Below are 12459 nucleotides of genomic sequence, written 5' to 3'. Positions count from 1 at the left end.
TCTTAGAGACTTTCCCAGGTCACACCACTGGGGAACAATGGTGTGTGTACTCAGACTCCTGCTGGCTGATGCCATACATAGGGTAAAATTCTTTCCAACTGACCATTCAGCCTCTTTTGATACAAAGTACGTGTAGGGGGACCTCCGGTCATCGGAGGTAAAAGAATTCACCAAAGACAATGAGGAATTAAGAACAAAGGGAAAGTTTAACAGATACGCTGCTACAGGCAACAGCGGGCCACAGAGATGAGAGATGCCTGTGGAGCCCAAGGGTGAGTCCACAGGGTCTTTTATTGGGGGGAAGGGGCTGTGAACACAAGGGGTGGGGGCTGCGTGATTAATTCATGCACAAGTACCTGATTCATTGTGAGATCTGTTAGGGACTTCTCTGAACAACAGGATTTATGACTCTGATAAGGACAGGATGTGTGGTGAGACCAGTCCTCCTGTACTGTGAGACAGGCTGTTTCCCAGGGTGGTTAGTTTCGTTAGGGTGAGCACAGATCAAGAGAAGATATATTTATCTTGCAGAAATGCAGGTATAGGAAGGTCCTGCACGAGAGAGTGGGGGGTTAAGGTGTCAGTCGGCTCCAGAGACATGAAGAGCCCAGGAGTGAGGGTTTTATAAACTTTAGAGAAGCTTCAGAGAGCACGAGCTGGCTCCACAGTACACGTTCATTTCACCCCTATTTCTCGAAACCAGCAAATGAAGTCCTTCTCATTAACTGATCCCTTTAACGTTTCCTAGTACGCTTGGGTCCTGGTTTTTCCATTCTGGTTTTTCCCCTCTCCATGCCCCAGCTCAGCAGTGTCTACACATAATCTCAGTTCTGGGTGGACGGAGTATCTTATACTTAGCATCTTTATTGTTCTCTATATACTGCTATTAGGTTAAGGAAAATTTAGTTGATTTGGAGAAGACAGCAACAGTAAACTCATGGAGATTTTGGTTCTGTAAAAACAGCCACTTTTGAAACACACAAACACACCAGTGTTCTGCTGCTAAGCCATGTGCCCACTTCCTGTATCTGCCATTGGCTTCTGTAACTGAAGTGCTGACTTTGCATCTCTCTCTGGTAAATTCCCTTTTGTTCGACTTAGCCGATGTTCCAGGCTACAGAGATCGCCTATTATCCCATTTATCTGGTCCTGTCCCAGATACATATCTTCATTCTATCAGTGTCCACATCCAAAGAGCTAATGTCAGTGGTGAGCAAGCCCCCCCAGCCATTTCTTCTGATGTCATTTGGATAAAGGAGAATTGAGTCACACATCTCAAAATTGATTCTATTCTGACCTCGTATAGCAAGAAAGTGCTCAAAAGGTAGCCTGGAGCTGTTTCCTTGCCTTTGTTCCCTGCAAAGTAGCATATCTCCTTTTCGGCTGCTCACAGTCTCATTTCTCGAACTACAAAATGAAAGGGTCAGACCTGGGTGAGTTCTAAGGTCCTATTGATACCTAATGTCCCAGGGCTCTCTGCCGTATGGCCATCAGAGATCTTAAAAGATACACTGGAAGCATATCTTAATTGTTCTTTTCATTTTGGCTGTGTACATTTATTTTTAATAAATTTTAATAAACATTTTTACATAAAAAAGGAAAGCTTCAGGACTTAACCAGTGTGGATAATTGGTCATAAGGCAGTATTGATGTTAAAGGTCAGAGATGAAGTCACCAACAAAAGGCAAATGATACTTTCTGTACCTTATTTGCAGTAAAGGACATTTTAAAAACTGAGAAAATGCTAATAATCTTTGATCAGATTCATTTTAAAATGTGTGCACAGAGCTGCAGCTAATGCAAAACATTTGACAAGTCGTAATTTCGATTATTAACAGAACAAGCTGTCGATGGCTTTTATTCTCATCAAAGAGCTGCCACTGTCTGTGCAATGATGTTAATTTTGGTAATTTCCCTGTTCTTGGAGTGTGTTGATTTTCTTATGAGAACAGAAGCTTATGACAAGAAACAAATGTCTTTCTAACTGTTATTTCTCTGTTTCTAAGTTATGTGGAAGTTGTGACTTCAGAAGAATTAAAAGCAGAAGTTCATTTAAGACTGATACATTGTATACAAATCACATTAGTAGGGAAATGTTTATTTATTCTATTTTCATCTGTTTACACAAAAGAAGGCTGGGGTGTTCTGAAGCTGCAAAGTGGTAACAGAGGGAACAACAGAGAAAGAATATACTGTTGAGAAAGGACTTTTATACCCAGGCCATCATTCTTACATAAGCTTAACAATGAAAATACCTTACTTCTGTGTAGATAGACTATGTTTTCATAGTCATTATTCATCTGTTCACCACAGAACTCCACAAGCTTGGGATTCTGTGCCTTGCTTTAGAGATGAGAAAACTAAGTTTCCAAGACAGTGAAGGATTCAGCCCGCAGGAAGGTAACAAGATCAGGAATGGAACGCTGGTTTTCAGCCTTCAAGTCTAAAGATCTTGTCACCAGATATCACAAGTTCCCGTATTTACTCACCTGCTGACATCTAAAATCATGCAGATTCTAAAAAGCTGAGATTTGGGGTAAGGGGTAGCTTAAGTGGTAGAGCGTGTGCTCAGTGTGCATGAGGTCCTGGGTTCAATCCCCTGTACTTCTTCTAACAATAAAGAAAAAAAAATAAGCCCAATTACCTCCCACAACAAACAAACAAACAAATTTTAAATAAAAATAAATAATAAAAAGCAGAGATTTCCATCCACCAAAACCAATAATCAGTTATGTTTCTGTCCGTGAATATATCACGGTGGCAGGTGACAAAGGAAAGCCTGCACACTACACACAGTATAAAACCAAGAGTGGCCACCTCGTTGTGTGATCATAGGGCACGGGTTTTGAGCTGCAAGTTCTTTGTCTCACAAAAGAGTTGTATGATTTTTCATGGTAAGATAAAATGGAATCATGGAAGCGAAAACCGTTAGCTCAGTGTAGGGAATATGGTAGTGGCTTGAAGAGGGGTGGTTTCTGCTTTCCTGTTCTTTTCATCATTGGGTCTGTTTCCTTATCTGTAAAATGAAAGAGCTGGAACCATTTTATTTGTTCTTTCATGCATTCTTTCATACCGGACATACTTACTGTGTGTCTACCACGGTCTAGGCACTGAGGTGGCTGCTCTTCTAGGCAAATGATGCAGAAAATGCCAAAGCTGCAGGGCAAGGAGAGATTGCAATGAAATAAAAGTGAACTATTCTTATGTATATAGGGAACCTCTGATTTACCTTTGTGCCCTAAATTGCTACACCTCTTTATTTACTCCATTGGGGATGTCAGTGATCTGCTATCAGATTTTCTTCTTCACCTTTGTCCTTTTTATCTGCATCATCAACCACAAAGTCATATTTCCATGGAATATTCATTGAGGCATTACTTTGACTTGCTACTTCTTTTAAAAGAATTTTCAATTCAGCCAAATAACCTTCAGTAAGCATTTATCACGTGCTAAACTAAGATGGTATAGGAGGAAGACACGCATTTTTTGTAGCCTAGTGAAACTTCAAAATATTAATGTCTTATACATGAATTAGATGTACATATAACTAATAAAGGAAAATATGGGGCAAGAAGAAGGCCATGCCCCAGGTCTCGGCTGAGTCCCTGGGATGAACCATGCCAAGTGTTGGTCCTTGGCTTCGTGTAGGAAAGAATTCAAGAGCGAGCCACACTTGAGTGACAATATATTTATTCAGAGAGATACATAATCCATAGAATACAGGCTGTCTCAGAAGGCAAGAGAAAGGCCACAGGCATGGGGGTAGGTGTTTAAACTAAAAGTAGATACACACTCCATAGACAGAGTGCGGTCCATCTCACTCAGAAGGGGCAGTGGCCACGAGGTTGTGGGGGGGGGTTGTTTTTATGGGCTCAGTTACTTTATATGTTAACAAGTGGTTGGATTATTCCAACTACTTTGGGGAAGGGGTTGAGATTCCCAGGAATGGGGCCACTGCCCATTTTTGACCTTTTATGGTCAGCCTCAGAACTGTCGTGGCGCCTGTGGGAGTGCCATTTACCAAGCTAATATATTTTACAATGAGTGTATAATGAAACTCAGGGTCTACTGGGTGTTGCATCTCCTGTCGTCTTGGTGTTAATTGTTGTGTCATTCGTTGAATGGCTGTGCCCTGTCCTCTTCCTTCCTGTCTCATAAGTAAGGAGCATAAGGGAAGTATGCATGTACGCCTACGGTTCTATAAGGAAATAAATGAAAGAGTTGCTGATTCTGCCTGGCGGATAGGGAGTGAAAAGTCTGGATGACACTTAACCCGACTTCTGAACAAGCAGACATTCGCTCAGCAGACAAAGGGGAAGAAGGGAATGCCAGGCAGAGAAAAGTTGTGAAGGCAGAGCCACAGAGATGAAAGAGAGCATCTCATGGTGAGAGCCGGGATAGTCCCCCAGGTGGAGAACGGGTAACTGGAAGGCTGTCAGCATCACTCTGTGCCTGCCTATCAGATTAAGGAAATCTCGCTTTTATTCTCCAGGCAGCAAGGAGCCATTTGAATAGGGTGAGTGACTGGAAATGGAGTGTAAGGATGAGTGAGAGTCACAGATAGGTCCAGCGTTTTCCATTTAGGTGACTGGGGAAGTGATCACGTGATTCTGCAGAAGAAATAGGAAAGGCATGATGAGCAGCGGGAGGGTCAGGTATGGGGTTGAGAGAAGGAAGCAAAAAGAAGTTGTTTCAGTCTGGGATGTGAATTCACAGAGACAGACAATTCATTAAAACAGCATTTGCAATAAAAATGTCTCCCATTAGAGGCTATTTGTAAATGAAACATAATTAATCATTTGTGAACATTCCATAAATATTGGACCTTGTCCTAACGGTGAAGAGCAAATCCATTCTCTAGGAAGACTATTGTAACTTTCAATAAATTGCTGCTTCAAATGTGCTGTGTACATTACACGGTGTCTATGGGGCTCTGAAATAATAATTCTCCTCCCCCAGGAAGTGCATTTCCCAGCATGCCCAGCTCCAATTAATGACAAATAATTGCTAAATGAGAATAACTGTAAGATGGTTTTGCCTCTGCTTGTAAAGGAGGCAGACCTTTCCTCTCTGGTGTGAGTGAAACTGACAACCAGAGAACAAAGACACCGTTTATCAGAGCTGAACAAGTGCAGGTTTTCACACCCAAAGGTAGCCCTCCGGGTCGCTGGAAGCACAGCTCAGTAAGACACATGAAATGTAAAGTTTCACTGCGCTCGTTGCATGGATGTTAATAGATATCATCCCCAAATGGGGTTTTATCACTGTTACACAGATGCTTTTCATAGCAACCTTCCAACCCACAGAGATGACCGTGGGACTCAAGATTGCCCCTGCAAGTACCTTGGAGGCACCTTGAAATTGTCACAGCATAAGCTATAGTATTACCATTTTAAGATCCCCACAATTAGAGTGGATAGCGTCCACGATCAGAAAACTTTCAGAGCGTGGGCCAAGCAAGGTGACTCTGCAGCAGAAGATCCAGGGTGATTTGTTAATCACTTGACCTACATGAGTTCTATTATCATCCTCCATGGTGACTCTGACACACCATGGGAAAGGAGGCCCCTCGGGTGACCCCAAATGTCCCATAGAACCTTGACAATGGAAACAAAAGCAACAGAAGCTAATTTCAGCTAATGCTAAGTAGCAAAAATCAGTATGGAGGAAAAGCATCCTGGACATTTCCACTGCAATTGAGACAAGAACGAAGGGGGCAGGCACAGCGATTAAAAGAATGACACCTCAGCTAGCACTAAGATGGCAGGAAAGTCAACACCTAGTAGACCTTGAGGCCCAAGATGGCGGGAGATTTGACTTCCGGTAGACCCTGGGCTTCATTATACACTCTTTGTAATACATTAGCATGCTAAGTGGCTCTCTCACAGGCACCATGACAGTTCTGAGGCTGACCATAAAAGGTCATAAAGTGGGTGGTGGCCCCATTCCTGGGAATCCCAGCCCCTTCCCCAAAGTAGTTGGAATCATCTTCCCATTTGTTAGCATATGAAGTTACCAAGCCCATAAAAACTATCAACCCCCATACCTCATGGCCACTCTCCCTTCTGAGTGGGACAGATTGAGCTCTGTCTATGGAATGTGTATCTACTTTTACTTTAAACTAAGCATGCAAACCCCACACCTCCTGCCCTTTCTCTTGCCTTTTGAGGTGGCCTACACTCTGTCTAGAGAGTGTGTATCTTTCTGAATAAATCTACTTTTACTCAAGTGTGGCTCGGTCTTGAATCCTTTCCTGCACGAAGCCAGGGACCCACACGTGGTGGGGCGCATCCCAGGGGCTCTACCTAGACCCGGGATACGGCCATCCTCTTGTCCCATATTTTCCTGTATCACATTGGCTCGCTCTGTTTGCTGAGGAATGCTTACTAATTAGCTACTGGTTATTTTATTCCTGTCTTCCTTTAGAATGCCACGGGCAGTACACATTCACTTTCAGAAGCTTAAGCCTTCCAGTGTCAGTGCTTCCCTTTGCACTGGTGAAGGCGTCCGTTTCACCTACCTCGTCCGGCAAGCCCACTCAGAAAACCATCTAGGAAGGGGCTCTGAGGTTCTCAGATAGACTGCGAGGAGGACAGGGAAACATTCCTACCCCCGTACCGATAAGGGCATCCTATCCCGAAACGGACACAAGCGCAGCACTGACGAGCCTGCAAGGTTCAGGCTGAAAGTCAGCTGTGGCTGGATCTGTGTCTCAACTGCAATCTCTTTTTGGCTCCTGATTCAATCTTTCCTGGGCAACCAAATGACCATCGTGGAAAAGTGTAGTTGCCAATATCTGCTAGAGAAAATACACACCGAACAGTGTCGACTTCTGAAACTCGAAGCTGAGCATCCATAAGGCTGGGGAACTGGGGGCGAGCGCTCCTCAGTTCACACTGCCCAGCAAACATGAAGTGCTATTGAGCCAGAAGAGATTCCAAACACTCGCTTTGTGGATGCTTTGAAATTGTGACTATATTTGATGGAGAGAGTATTAGAAGGCCTGGATCCTAACATTGGTACAGCGTCGCCGATACTTTGAACTTGATCTCTTACCCCTTAGCTTTTTCAGCTGCATAAAGGAAGAACAAAGGTTTCCTGAAAGATGATATGTTTAAGGAACCTGGAGCTGGTGTAGATGCTCTACAAATTTTAGTTATTCTCATTATTATGATTATCCAAAGAAAAAAGTCTATAATAAAGTATTTTAAGAAGTTATTTTAAATGAGCCTTGAGCTACGATCATGTTGCTAAGATGCACACAGTCAACTAAAACAGGTTAACGTTTCCTATAAATGCTCAAAGAAGAGATTTTTTAAAAAATTATGCTTGCATATACTAGATCCTTCATATTTCAATACTAAGTGAATGTAATTTATAAACCTTTTAATTTAAACTGTTTAAAGAAATGATGACACAATAGCCAGTAAAACAGTTCTGCTGCAGGCAATTCTCTGCTAGGTTAAAGAATGGCCTATTTGCAGTCTTCTGTTATGTTTTTAATGCATAAACATCCATGAATATCTTCTTGCATATAGGGAGAACATGGTAATGGTACAAGGAGACTGGATGGTACAATTCCTTAATGCAGAGAATCCATCTCTAAGGCTCTTTAAAAGACTACAGTTCCATGTGTTTGATTTGAGATAATTTATGTTAAAATCAAAAGAAGTAAAATTATACAACCAATTTTAAGAAGAGGTAAATAATAAGAGCCAACAACTAGGTGGAGTTGGGAGTGGAGTGGGTGGATAGCATCAGGCAAATTATACTTAGGAAATGTATGTAATAATTAGGTATTATAAGTGGGCACTGAACTTAGCTGTGAGTTTCCTAGCAGTCAAGGCAAAAAGGGGGCGCATGATAATTTGTAACCATCTATTAAAAGGGAGTAGGTCAATCTGTGATAAGAAACTATTTTTTCCTTAACTCTGTCTTCTGAGAGAACTACTCTTCACATGTGAAATCATCTAAACAGCATAGTAGTTGCCACCCTTGTAGCTGTTATACATTACAGGCACACACACACACACACACACACACACACACACACATACAATATTTTTAAACTAGTGGGAATTTTCTTATCAAGTCTCTCAATAAAACCAAGGATAAGCTGCAGTAGAATAAGCCACACAGTCTTCCTTTTGGCATCTCCCAAAGCAACTTACCATCCTGTGATAAACTGCATAAAACTCAAAAAAGATTGATGCTGCAAGACGGCTAGACCTACAGAGCAGCCGTGGTTCAAATCGCCCACAGAGCTGCATGCTGGGAAGAGACAGAAAGCAAGACTGGGCTGACCTCTTGGTTTGCTTTTCTATCCAGCCCCAGAGACCGGAAGAAAATAGACTGTGCTTGGATGTTTATGGCCTATCACACAGGGACCTCTTGACCTGTAACTGAATACTCCTCCTCTGGGAAGGGAAGAAATGGAAAAGGAATGATAAATCTAGCACGGGAGAGAAGGGACTGAAATTGCACCCCATCCTCACAGGTGGCAGGTGCAGATGAAGACACACAACTCTTTTCTTCTAGCTGGTCATTTTATTGTACTTTAGAAGCTGCAGCCTCTCATGAAATCGTTGCTTTCTTTTATTTGTGAAGACAGGGTTTTCTGTTGAGCCAAAGCCTCTTATCAGCAGGACTCAGGTATTAGAGCCCGTTTGTTAAATGATCTTTGTGTCTCACTCTGTGTTTGTTTTTCATGCTTTGCACGATGGCGTATTAAAGTTTGAGCACCGGCAGTAACACTGCTAGTCCCCACCAGAGCGCAGGAAGATGGTGGTCATCTCACATCTCTGGGTGTGTCACTGGGGAGGTGCTCCCTGCCTGGGAGAAAGACGCTTGCTGGATTTTATTTTCCAAAGGCAATGCCTTTGCTTGGTCACAAGATGTAGTGTCTTCACTGGCAGTGCTGATTTCATTTGTTTTCATCCTTTTTATCTTTTTGATCATTACAGGAACCTGTTGTGTTAGGACAGCCCTCGGTAGAGAATTTAGGGCCTTGAGCTTCCAATCTAAACTGGTTGTGTTTATTCTTGAAGAGTTAGTTCATTCCTTTTTTGCCCAGAAGGGCTCATATCTCTTCCATCTTCTTAACCTACACATTAGATTAAAAATTCCAGGACACGTTACCCATGCAACAAGGCTACATGGAAGGGAGTGTCTAAGGTCCTATTTTCAAACAAATCAAAGACTAAAGGATTTTTCACTGTGGGAGTGGTACTCTCTCTTTACACTGTTTTTCATAGAATTAAACATAAAAGCTTCTCCAAATCCAGAAGTCCTCTCCACAAAGGTAGTAGAGAAAGAAAACACTTTTATTATTGAATAAACATTAATCCAGAATGTGATACTCATCACAGATGATCCACTAAGAGATTGAAAAGACAGACATCTCACCCTTTTATATAGTAAAGTAGATATAATCCATTTCATACATGTTCTCAAGATGCACTTTAACTATTCCTGATGTCAAAGGCCTCGACAGCCCCATTTGTCATGCATAGTTCAGTATAAATTCACCTGGTAATTAGGGTGACCATCTGTGTTAACGAATTGGCAGCTGGGTAAAGCTTTATCCAGAGGAAAATTACCCTTCTCATATCTTTATGTCAGCTAGCAGTTTTGCACATTGGAACACCGAAATTAGACTCCTGCCCTCCCACAGACAGGGGGTGCTGTCTCCCTTGAATTTACGTTTCAGAGAGATGGCTCCTGGGTCCTAGAGAGAAGACAAGCCTATGTCATAAAGGCCTATCTAATCTTCAAAAGGGCTTATGTACATTTCAAATATGGAGGAAAGTCCTTACAATGACAAACGTTCTAAAGTAAATGCTCAAAGGAAAAAGAGGGGAGGGATATCTCTTTGCTTACTTCCAAGAGGAAGTTCTAAGTTCTAAGTTCTTAGGTTTTTGTCTCAATTTTTTGAAGTACAACTGAGAGTGATATTTAAGGACTGGCTCGCATAAGACAGATGGAAAGCTCCTTTTTATCCCCATCCCCAGAGGTTAACCTTTGTACCACCTCACTGACTTCTCCTCTGAAGCACCAGGGCTCAGCCTATAATATTGCCATCACACATGGAAGGATGCTTTGTGACCAGACTGACTGCTTACCTTCTAGCAACTGGAAAAAAATTAGATGAAAAGTGTCATGATGTAGAAGAATGTCTGAGCCATGCCATACAAAATGGGGAGAAGGGAAGATAAATTGAATATGTAATATAGATGGACATGATTGGCTTGGTGAGAAACCAAATAGCTCTTTTTCCCCTGTCATCTGGTCTCACCTTTACAGTGTGAATAGTTTTTTAAACCACATTTTATAAAATTAACAAATTCTATGTTTATAAAAATATATTTTCTCCTGGTTCATTGAAGTTTCAAAATACCCCAAATTACAAGCAAAGAGAAAATGCTGAGTTATCAAAAGAGTTTTTGAAGTTTTAACTCTGAGCAAGTTCTGCACAATAAAAGTGACATTGGTCAGTTTGTTAGCTTTGATCGGCTTTAAATATATTAATTAGAAAACAGTCCGCCATTTTCTTGTAAAAATTATATAAACTATTTGGTGTCTTTGCAAGAATAATTCTTCTGACTGAGCTAAATTCTAAAAGCAAAAATGTGTCTTTTTTTGCCGTCTAGACAGATGATGCCAAAAAAGGCAAACTAGTCTCACTAGATTTGCAGTCAGCCATGTATGATGAATGCTTCACAAAAAAGTTCTTTCTTTTGGAAATTAGCTCTATTAAACTTTCAAAATTCTTTCCTAGTGGAATGATACACATGATTGATCATTCACCCTTATTGGTTTTGTTAAGCATCAGAATACTCGGAATACTAAGGACACTTCCTCCTAGTTCAAGCACTGACATCTATTTCATGTATGTTCACCGTATGGTGAAATCAAAGGACGAGGAGCTTGTTTTGAGTTAACGCACATTACACTGCAAAGGAAACTGAGCTGTCATATAGTTTGCACTTTAGTATTTGTTTGAAATATCTCCTCTCTGGCAAAATCTAAGCTTATGTGTCAGAATCACTCTGTCGTAAAAGGATGTCAGAGGTCATTAGAAGGAGCACTGAATTGGACGTCAGGGAACCTTCAAACACGTCCTGTCTCTGCTACCATCTGCCCAAGCCAACGAGGTGATTATAAGCAATCTCACCTCTCCTAAGTCCTGTTTAACACAAAGGAATCACGCTAAACCATTTCTTAGTTTATTCCTACTTCTAACGTTCTGGGATTCAACTATTTATTTTCTAATCCAGAGACTAAAGTGAGGCATAGATGTTTCATTATCAAGTTTATGCCTTTCTTCCTTCAAACTCCATCCAGTATCTTAAAATATTCATATCTTTTGACTAAGTAATTCCCTTTCTGGAAGTATGTCAAAGTAAATAATTTCAAATATTTAAAAATGCAAACAAGTATGAAATTATTCCCAAGATGTTCTTTGCATTTTTATTTATAATACTGAGTAATCTGGACCAACCAAATTTTATGTAATATTGAGTATGAGACATCCAATAGATGGAATGTCACAAGGTGTTCAGATTACAGGGGAAGATGAAAATGCAAGTAAAGGAAAAAGCCAAATTATACAACAACATATATAATGGCATCTAATTGTATCAACAGCATATATTACAGAAGCAGAAAACCAAAACGATTTAACAAATGAAGCAAACATATGCAGAGGGAAAAAACAGAGATCAAAATATTGCCTGTGATTTTCTTTGGACAGTGAGAAAATGGACAGTATTTCTATTGCAACTTTAGTACCTAATGCAAATTTTCTTTCATGAGAATCTTATAACGAAAAGAGAGAGAGCGAGAGAGATTTAAAAAGCAGATTTTTCCAGTGGTGGCTGATAAACATTACACAAAAGCACTCACATAGGCAAGAATGAGGGCTCTTTGCGCTTGGTGTCATGCAAAACAGGCTAGAAAGATACAGCCCTTCATCTTTAGAACTAGACTCTTCCCGTCACCATGGTTATTAGAAAAGTTAATTTTCTAAAAGGGCAACTTCATTAACATGTGCCTCACAGTTCAGCGCGGGCCAGCAGCCCCGCGTGGAGAAGCCGTCACCCGCAGGGCTCACCGCGGGACGCGGAGCTCAGCGCGCAGAGGGGAGCGGACGGAGCAGGGTGCGGTGGGGAGCCGCTGAAGCCATCTCATCTTCAAAAACAAAAAAGTCAAAATTTATGAGCCCTTAAGCGGTGCAATAAAATAAGTCATCAGGAATGCAGGGGGATGGCGGTTCTTCTGACTACAGATTAGTGAGCCGGGGATAAGACAATGGTGCCTGCCTGACAATCACTGTCCCCGCGTGTTTAGTAGCTCAGCCGCTTTGCTGCTGCTGCTGCTGCTGCTATAAAGGGCGCAGCGCAGTGAGCTGCCAGCAGTAACGGGCTAGTCGTGAATAAAGCGCAGGGCACAGCCTTAGCA

The 12459-nt window shown here is 41.5% G+C and overlaps 1 protein-coding gene across 10 annotated transcripts in view; it reads left to right on the top strand.

Moving 5' to 3' along the window:
• RALYL (RALY RNA binding protein like) overlaps positions 1 to 12459 on the top strand; it is a 585337-nt gene that overhangs the window by 479274 nt on the left and 93604 nt on the right. The window lies entirely within an intron of this gene.

Source organism: Camelus ferus, chromosome 29 (assembly GCF_009834535.1).
Source record: "Camelus ferus isolate YT-003-E chromosome 29, BCGSAC_Cfer_1.0, whole genome shotgun sequence".
NCBI classification, from domain to species: Eukaryota; Metazoa; Chordata; class Mammalia; order Artiodactyla; family Camelidae; genus Camelus; species Camelus ferus.
This window is presented reverse-complemented; position numbering and strand designations above follow the sequence as displayed.